Source organism: Cottoperca gobio, unplaced genomic scaffold (assembly GCF_900634415.1).
Source record: "Cottoperca gobio unplaced genomic scaffold, fCotGob3.1 fCotGob3_196arrow_ctg1, whole genome shotgun sequence".
NCBI lineage: Eukaryota > Metazoa > Chordata > Actinopteri > Perciformes > Bovichtidae > Cottoperca > Cottoperca gobio.
In genome coordinates, this window is record NW_021166837.1 from 1 (window position 1) to 10,273 (window position 10,273).

Here is a 10,273-nt window from a genome sequence, read left to right on the forward strand (position 1 = left end):
AAACCACACTGAACCCTCCTGTGACCAGTCCGGCGGGGCTGTGCTGCTTGGCGGGCCCTCTCTGGGGACCAGTACACCTGCAGTCCTGGACTTCAGCTTCCCCAGGACCCCCTACCCACGCACCCCTCCCCTTCTCCCTCCTTCTCCCCTTCTCCTTCCTTCTCCCCTTCCTCCCCCTTCTTCCCTCCCTAACCATCCTTTTTTTCAGCCATCACCCACTCCCTCCCTTCCATCCCCCTTCACGCCCACCTGCCACGTCGTCAGACCTCACCGGAGAGTACAGGACTGGCTCATCAAAGCCGCCAAGCCAGTCCTGATACTGGGGGATTCCAACATCTCCAGAATCCCTCCCCATAACAACCCCCTTATCCAGCTGGACGGCTACCCAGGGGCTAAAGTGTATCATCTGCTTGAGTTAATAAAGAAATGCAAGCCTAATTTGACTGTCAAGATTGTTGTTTTCTCCATCGGGATCAACAATCGGGATCAGGACCCCAGGCAGACGACTACAAAACAACTCAAGTCACTCTTCAGACATGCTGCCATTGCCTTTCCCCATGCCTCCACACACTTCCCTCTGCTCAACTTTTCACCGCACCTCACCCAAACACAACAGTTAAATCTTACAGTCATAAACAACACATTGAAAAAAGCCCACAACATTCTACCACTAATTCCAGCAGACACATTTTTCACTGATACTGACAACACCACTTGGACCTCAAACACTGCCAAACTCATTTTGAATCTTGGTGCACACATCTCCAATTGTAGACTCTAAATACTAACACATAACACATATCTTAAGTACTCTGCCTGGTGCCCATGATCCCCCCCTGGTAAGTATTCACCTTACACTCTCATACATTCGCAACACCCATCCACAGATCGGTAGGCCAGTGCAAAAAAATCACAACCCTGAACCCTTAACACTAACCCTTACCCAAAACCTAACCCTAACCCTAACCCTAACCCTAACCCTAACCCTAACCCTAACCCGGGGGAGGATTTTGTCCGTACAGACATCCCTCCCTGACTCTATCTCTTCCAAACCTCTATCTCTCCCAAACCTCTTTCTTCTCACCTCCTAAACTTAGGACTTCGTTTATGGCATCTTCCCCTGACCTCTATCCCAACTTCTTGGGCCTAAGCCTAGCCTCCGACCTCTGACCCTAAGCCTAATTTTGGTTTCTATACAAACAGAGTCTTAAGGTAAGATAATAGAGAAAACAATGTAAAATTAATATTTTTGGAATATATATTTTTGGAAAATATTCGTAAAATTAATATACAAAATACATCACCACAGTGGAACCCACATAACTCTAACCCTACCATAACTCTTATTCTAAACCTAGCCACTGACCTCTGACCTAAACTTAATTTGATCTTTGACAGATTCAATGAAACCTATTCACTTGATGGAGAACTTCTTCAATATTTTTATCCTACATTCACCAACTTTATAACCTAAATATTAAAGCCTTTTAATATTTATTATCCACAAACTATGGGATAGTTTAACCAATAGTAAATCTCAATTTTGATAATTAATCATTGCCATCTTGGCACAGTATCTTTTATTTCAAAAAAAACGTTTTTTGTCTTTAGTCCAAAATTGTCTCTTATTCTGGAATATGGTTCTCAATATTTTCATACAGCCTAGTAGGACCCATTCCAACAACTGTGTATTAAGAAAATATTTAAAAAGCCATGTTTTAGGCTTAATCTTAATTTCATTTTAATAAAATGCCTCACCTTAAGAAAATCGGAATTTTGAGTTTCCAACCAAACAATTTGAGCTTGATCCCTGAAATCGGTACCTAAATGATAACAATGTTGAGATACACTCTAAGGGGATCCATCCCGACAAAATGTACATCAGATGTTTCAAAAAAAAGTCTTACATTATTTTACAGCTATTTTTATGGCTAATTTTGGCATCCATCTTGTCATTTACAACCTATTTCAACTATTTACTCCAAAACAATCTCAGAATACCTCCTCCACCCTTCCTTACCATTCTCCATTCCTCCCTAACTATAATTCCTGATTTTTATCATTAATTTCTCCATCTGACCACTTTTACTAATGACAGCGCTGTTAAGCACAATTACCCTGAATGCACACCCCAGATGGGGGAGACAGACTGCTGCAGCACCTGACAAACTTATATCTCATTTATTGACAACAAATGATTTACCAAAAAACCTTGGGAGTGTCTTCTATCACTCTCTATCACTTCCTAATCCTAAACTCTTGTTTTTAATCATAAAATTTTAACTTTATATCACTAATATTAATGGAAATAGCTGTATTAGCCTATTACCCAAGATGCACTGGGGTAAGAAATCGTTTTCCTTTCTTTTAGTCAAAAAAAAGTACTTATCTGCTATTTCAAAGTCCAGAAATTAGATATACACCTCCACTTATTCCTTTCCAACCCATAAACCTACTCAAAATTCAGTTTTTAAGTTTTTTTATAATTTTACAAACGAACCATGAGAGTAACTACTGTTACCAGAATTGATTTCAGTCGGATTTTAGCCTAAAAAGGGCATCGAAGCTTCTCCGTTCAAGTCAAATTGATGGGTAAGTTTCGTTTGCCTCGACATATCCTATAGTTGTGCGGTGTATGGAACATGGGATTTTGTTGTTTAAAAATATTGATTAGTTAAGTAAATGGATTAATATTACTTAATATTAATCTTAATTACTTAATGTTTATTCCTCTTTCTACCAAGATTATTTATCCTTTATAATATATAATATGTGTCTAATTAATATCTTCATTTTCTGTCGATCTTGACTAATCATCCTGGCTTGACCTTGACCTTGAGACCAGGAACTTGAAACTCCAGAACCACAAGCCTGTACTCACTAGATTCAAGTAACCTAACGGTGATAACAATGAATCTTAGTGACCAGGTGGTAAGTATGCTTTCAATACTTATAATATATTTGATCTGATTTATCTTTTATAATATTGTTTATATCCAACTCAATACCAAAATCCGACTTTGAAAGCATAAATCTATACTTACCTCAACAATATTTACGAGATTCAAATTCCGTATACGTATCAATACGAGTGTTAGGATGATACCTCAAACACCAACTGAAAACTAATAAACGTCCATCAAAACCGGAAAATACCGGGAATCAATTGGCTACGGGACACACTGCGAGGGTTTGATCAACCTCAGCGGGGGCCTCCCACAGATGAGGGTGTATTATGATAAATGGCCGAAACATCCGGTGATTCTGTGGTCCATAACTGAAGAAGTGTACCCACAACACAAAGTCCACATAAATGTTATATGATGTATATTTTTAATATATGTTATATAATACCAAAATACAATATCAGAAATTAAACACCCAATAATGAATATGATCCTCAACCTCTCATTCTCTCAATCTCAGAAATGAAATGTCCTATAATGAATATGATCCTCATTCTCTCAAATTCAGAAATGAAACTACAGAATACAACTTCAAAGATTGAAAAAAATCTCCTTTAATGACACCTCTGCTGTCCCTGGATTAGCACCTTGGACAGCGATCGGAACATAAAATTCAAAATGATCCCCTGAAAGAATTCAATTTCATACAATCTCAGAAAGAACTATCCTATAATGAATATGATCCTCATTCTCTTAATTTCAGAAGTGAAACTACAGAATAAAACTTCAAAGCTTAAAAGAGAATCTCCTTTAATAACACCTCTGCTGTCCCTGGATTAGCACCTTGGACAGCGATCGGAACATAAAATTCAAAATGATCCCCTGAAAGAATACAATTTCACACAATCTCAGAAATGAAATATCCTATAATGAATATGATCCTCATTCTCTCAATTTCAGAAATGAAACTACAGAATACAACTCCAAAGATTAAGTTATCAACCTTTTAGGAGAATACAATGTCAAATAAATAAACCCAATAAGGGACCGTATATGACAAATAACTCAACGGTATGACCTGGTCTTTGAACCTACGGAAGCACCTGCCGTGGTCAGCTTGGCTGCCGCGAAGATAACTCTGCTGCAGGTGTTTAACTTTGTGGGTACTGACGGGTAACCGAACATCAAAACGCTAATAAATATTCGATGTCACTATTCAAAGCCCATTCAGGACAAACTTCATGACACAAAAATCAAATGACGTAACCATATCCTATCCCTTTTGGTGAGCACGTACTGTGGTCAGCTCGGCTGCTACAAAGAGTTCTCTCTGTTGTTTAGTGTCTACCTATGAGGTACGGACTGGTAATCAAATTGAATATAGCACCATCCTTTACAACTTAAGACCTAAATAACAACGATAAGAAATTAAAGAGAAGAGTAATGTCACAGAGTAATCCCAGATGGAATACTAACTATATGACAGGAACTAACAGGCATAGGATATTGGAACACGGGCTGCAGATTAACTTGCGTCGGCCAGTGCATTGCCTTTAACTCCCTATTCAAACCGCCCAGTCGTTGGACGAAGCGGGGGGTGTTATCGATTTATAATATCCTAACCCATCCTTTACAACTTAAGACGTAAATAATAACGATAAGAAATTAAAGAGAAGAGTAATGTCACAGAGTAATCCCAGATGGAATACTAACTATATGACAGGAACTAACAGGCATAGGATATTGGAACAAAGGCTGCAGATTAACATGCGACGGCCAGTGCACTGCCTTTAATTCCCTAGTCAAACCGCCCAGTCGTTGGACGAAGCGGGGGGGATTATCGATTTATAATATCCTAACCCTAACCCTAACCCAACCCTAACCCTAAACCCTAACCCCTAACCCTAAACCCTAACCCATCCACAGATCAGTAGGCCAGCGCATCTAAATCATAAACATGAACCACAAACCCAAACCATAACCCAAACCTAACCCTAACAACCCTAACCCTAACCCTAACCCTTCCCTAATTTAAACTGCCCAGTCGTTGGACGAAGCAGGGGGATCCATCGATCTTAGACACCTAACCCTAACTTGAGAGGTGTTCAACAAGTCCACGGCCACGTCTCTGCCACCACACAGACCATATGACTGCGCCATCGACCTTCTGCCTGGCACCACACCCCCGAAGGGCCGTCTCTACTCGCTGTCAGCCACAGAAAGAAAAGCCATGGAGGACTACATAAACGACTCACTGGCCACCGGCATAATCCATCCATCATCTTCCCCCACGGGAGCGGGATTCTTCTTTGTCGGAAAAAAGGATGGCTCTCTCCGTCCGTGCATCGATTACCTTGAACGACATTACAGTCAAGAATCGTTATCCTCTACCCCTACTCTCCTCTGCTGCAAGGGGCCACAGTGTTCACCAAGCTAGACCTGCGGAATGCCTACCATTTGGTGCGGATGAGCGAGGGTGACGAGTGGAAGACTGCGTTCAACACTCCAACAGGACACTACGAATATCTCGTCATACCGTTTGGTCTCACCAATGCCCCGGGAGTGTTCCAGGCGCTGGTAAATGACATCCTCAGAGACATGCTCAATAAGTTTGTTTTCGTTTACCTTGACGACATTTTGATCTTTTCAAAGACTCAGACAGAACACACTCACCATGTCCAGTTGGTTCTACGCCGGTTGCTGGAGAACTCTCTCTTCGTGAAGGCAGAGAAGTGCGAGTTCCACGCCAAGTCTGTCTCATTCCTGGGTTATGTGGTGACCGAAGGCAGCGTTCAAATGGATCCTGCAAAGGTGTCTGCTGTGATGTCGTGGCCGGTTCCAGAGACCCGTAAAAAACTGCAGCAGTTCCTGGGGTTCGCCAACTTTTATAGGAGATTCATCCGGGGTTACAGCACAGTGGCAGCACCACTCACTGCGCTGACCAGCGTGAAACAGCCGTTTCAGTGGACAGCAGCCGCTGACAAAGCTTTCAAAACCCTCAAAGCTCGTTTCACCTCAGGCCCTATTCTCCAAATGCCTGATGCTGGACGGCAGTTTGTGGTGGAGGTGGATGCTTCGGATGTAGGAGTTGGAGCGGTGCTTTCCCAACGAGCAGCAGAGGATGGCAAGATGCACCCCTCTGCCTTTTACTGCAACTACGACATCGGCAACCGCGAGCTACTGGCCGTCAAGCTCGCCCTCGAGTAGTGGCGCCACTGGTTGGAGGGGTCTAAAGTTCCGTTTGTGGTCTGGACAGACCATAAGAACCTGGAGTATATCCAGACAGCCATGAGGCTGAACTCCCGCCAGCGTCGGTGGTCATTATTCTTCACCCGTTTTAACTTCACGCTCTCCTACCGTCCTGGCTCCCGCAATATCAAGCCCGACGCACTCTCCAGGATGTTTCAGAAGGATGAGGCATCCAATGAGGTGCCGACAACCATCCTCCCAAGCCCCTGTGTTGTTGCTGCCTTGACCTGGGACATTAAGGAGCAGGTCAGAGAAGCCATGCCCCTCTAACCGTCTCTTTGTCCCATCAGATCTGAGGTCTCAGGGGATTCAGTGGGGGCACGACTCTCGCCTGGCCTGTTACCCCGGAATCACACGCACCCTCCATCTGCTCTCCCAACGTTTCTGGTGGTCGTTGATGAGGAAAGATATCCAGGAGTTTGTTCGAGCTTGCCCCACTTGCAACCAGCACAAGACCCCCAGTCAGCCCCCAGCTGGGTTACTCCAGCCTCTGCCAGTGCCCATGCGACCCTGGTCCCATATCTCCCTGGACTTCGTTACGGGCCTTCCGCAATCTGAAGGAAACACTGTCATCCTCACCATCGTTGACCGCTTCAGTAAAATGACCCACTTCGTGCCCCTCCCAAAGCTGCCAACTGCAAAGGAGACCGCCCGGGTGGTCTTGGAACATGTGTTTCGAGTCCATGGTCTGCCCAGGGATATTGTGTCAGACCGAGGCCCTCAATTCTCTGCGGCCTTCTGGAAGGAATTCTGCAACCTTCTTGGGGCCACCGCCAGTCTGTCATCGGGATTCCACCCACAGTCGAATGGTCAAACGGAGCGCATGAACCAGGAGCTGGAGAAGGCACTGAGGTGTGTGACCTCACGCAACCCCCGTGCTTGGGCCCAACATCTTCTCTGGGTAGAATATGCCCACAACTCACTCACCAGTTCTGCCACCGGACTCTCCCCCTTTCAATGTGTTTATGGATATCAACCACCTCTGTTTACCAGTCAGGAGGGAGATGCTACCTGTCCCTTGGGTTCCCGCTGGAAGAATTGTGGATCCGGCCCTCATCACTGAATTCCATCACCAACACCCTGACCAGCCATCTCTCCGACGGGGTCGGCGCAGGGCTTCTTGCCATGTAGATCCACTTCCAGGCCCTGCTGCCCCTGCTCCGGTGTCTAATCCTGACCCTGAACCTGGTTCTGAGCTGGGGCCCTCGGATGTCGAGTCTTCTGATGGAGACGGTGCTGCTGAGGATATGGACTCTGACCGCTCAGAGGAATTCTGACCCTCCGCCGGCTCCCCCTCCTCCCGCCCGGCTTGGTGGTGTTTCTTGGGGACTTCTGGGGCCGTCCCTTGGGGGGGGGGGGGGGGGGGTCCTGTCATGAGCCCTCTCCCTGCCTGGTAACACCACTAATTGTTTTCAATTATGTGCCACTCTGCTCTCTCTACTCTGTCTGATTACCTCCACCTGTCTCTGCTCTGCTCTGCTCCACCCTCGTTAACCTACCAGCTGCACTGCATTTACCACTTATCATGCCCTGTATAGAAAGCCCTGTTTTTCAGTCCACACTTGTCAGATCGTCTGCAAGCCTGCATCGGAACCCTGCCTGCCTGCCTGTCTGCTTAATAATCGTATAATAATAATAATAATAAACGTAATCGCGTGTCATTACCGCCGACGTGAATAACAATCTTACTGTATTTACGTTTAGCCTTAGCCAGCAGTTTCAAATGTGCTTCTATGTCGCCCGCTCTGGCCCCAGGAATGCACGTGACTGTCGTCGCTGGTATCTCAAAATGAAAGTATCTCAAAATTGAGCTACCGATAACCAGAGTTGGCTTCTCAGCTGGTGAGGAGAATCTGTTAGAAACAGCAAGCGGTTGGTGGTGAACCGTGGGCTTCTGATAACACTTTTCGCACAGTCACTCAGTCTCCCGGCTGTTTGGGCCCCGCCAGGGGACAGCTAACAGGAGATACCACTGGTCGGCCCATGGTGCGGAGCCGCTCATCTATCCCTCTAAAACTCGCCTCCAACCCTGCGTATAAACTACATTTAATACACGTACCATTGTCACTAAAGGAGGCAGAGCAATAGCTAAACATGAAACACACCGAGCAGGAGAGAGCAGAAGAGGGAGATGCCATCGCTAGCTGCCGAGCTGCAGCAGCTAACGTTAGCAGAGCCGAACGGAGCGTAAAGAATTGAGGATTTAGCGAGAGTCGCTAAGAGAAGGAGGATAAGGAGAGAGTTGTAAGTGCTTAGGAAGTACAAGTATAGGTTTAGATAGATGACAGGTAATTAGCCGATGTGATCAAGAATATAACAACATTAACTGGGTCAAGCTGGAGCTGCCGAAGTATGCTACCAGCAGCACAGAAACATTAACAACCGGAAATGACGCGCTTAACGCAATGTGTCATGTCTGTGAGGAAGACGCCACACTGACGAAGGCTGCGTGGCCGCCAAAGAGGAAGGAGCACCAATCACCACTGTGTGTTAAAATGTAATAATTACATTTATTAAAATGTAATAATTACATATATTCTGGTGTAATAATTATATATATTCGAGTGTAATAATTACATATATTCTGGTGTAATAATTATATATATTCTGGTGTAATAATTACATTCTGGTGTAATAATTACATTTATTCTGGTGTAATAATTACATTTCTTCTGGTGTAATAATTACATGTGTTCTGGTGTAATAATTACATTTATTAAAATGTAATAATTACATGTATTCTAGTGTTATTACATTTATTCGGGTGTAATAATCACATTTCTGGTGTAATAATTACATGTGTTCTGGTGTAATAATGACATTTATTAAAATGTAATAATTACATGTATTCTGGTGCAATAATTACATGTATTCTATGGTAATAATTACATGTGTTCTGGTGTAATAATTACATTTATTAAAATTAAATAATTACATGTATTCTGGTGTAATAATTGCATTTATTCTGGTGCAATAATTACATGGTTTCTATGGTAATAATTACATATATTCTAGTGTAATAATTACATACGTCACAACGGTGCGGTAAAGCGACTGCAGTACCGCCCCCGCTGCTCCAATTCTCCGGCCAATCTCTCGCGAACAAGACCCTGAGGTCCTTCACTTGGGGTAAGGGATCATTCCCTACCTGGAGTAGGCAATCCACCGGTTTCCTGCTGAGAGCCATGGCCTCAGATTTTGATATATTTATATATAAATAAATATATAAATATATATATATATATATATTTATAAAAATCTACAAAGTTCACCATTCACCATTCTGTCACCACTGCTGATCTAAACACTACAAATCCCACAATCTCTATAAATTCGAGATAATCCAAACATCTGTAAACCCCGCCCCCAGCATGTGATTGACAGCTGTGAGGAGGGGGGTGGTAATCCGTGTGGGAAGGGCCTAATGTGTCAGAGTAAAAAACACTAATCCATCAAACAACAGAGTGGATGAGAGGCTGAGAGAGAGACGGAGAGAAATAAAGAGGAATAAAACCTGCAACAGTTTTCTGAAAGGACCTTCATCTTCATCCTCTTCTTCACTCCAGCTCAACACCTGCACAGGTAAACACAAATACGTGTGTTTAATTGTTGTGATGTTTCATGTCGTCTGATCTGTCCTCCATCACCTTCAGTTACAGTTGGACCTTTAAAACATGTTTAATGTAACTATAATATTTATTTTCCAGGAGAAAGTGTGTATTTGCTGCTGGATGTGATCAATAAATATTTTATAATTGAACCCGTCGAGCACTCGCTGAAGGAGAACTTGTGTCCCAGTTTTCATTTTTTTTCATGAATGTAAAACTAGAACGTGAATTTCCTAAAGAAATGTGCTGGACGCTGTTAGCTGCTACAAAAAGCAGTAATTTATTCAGATCTTTTAACGCTTTAAACTTGTTCAGGGTTTGTAATATGATCTGTGATATAACATGAAGACCAGACTTTACATGCTCTGCTCAATATTTATCTTCCAGAACACGTCTTCTGTCAGATGAGTGTAAAGAAAACATCCGAAATCCACATTCAGGAGTTTGTTACTCACTTTTTTTGTTTTTGTCTGTAGATTTCTCCTAAATTCACCAAAGGTTAACATTACA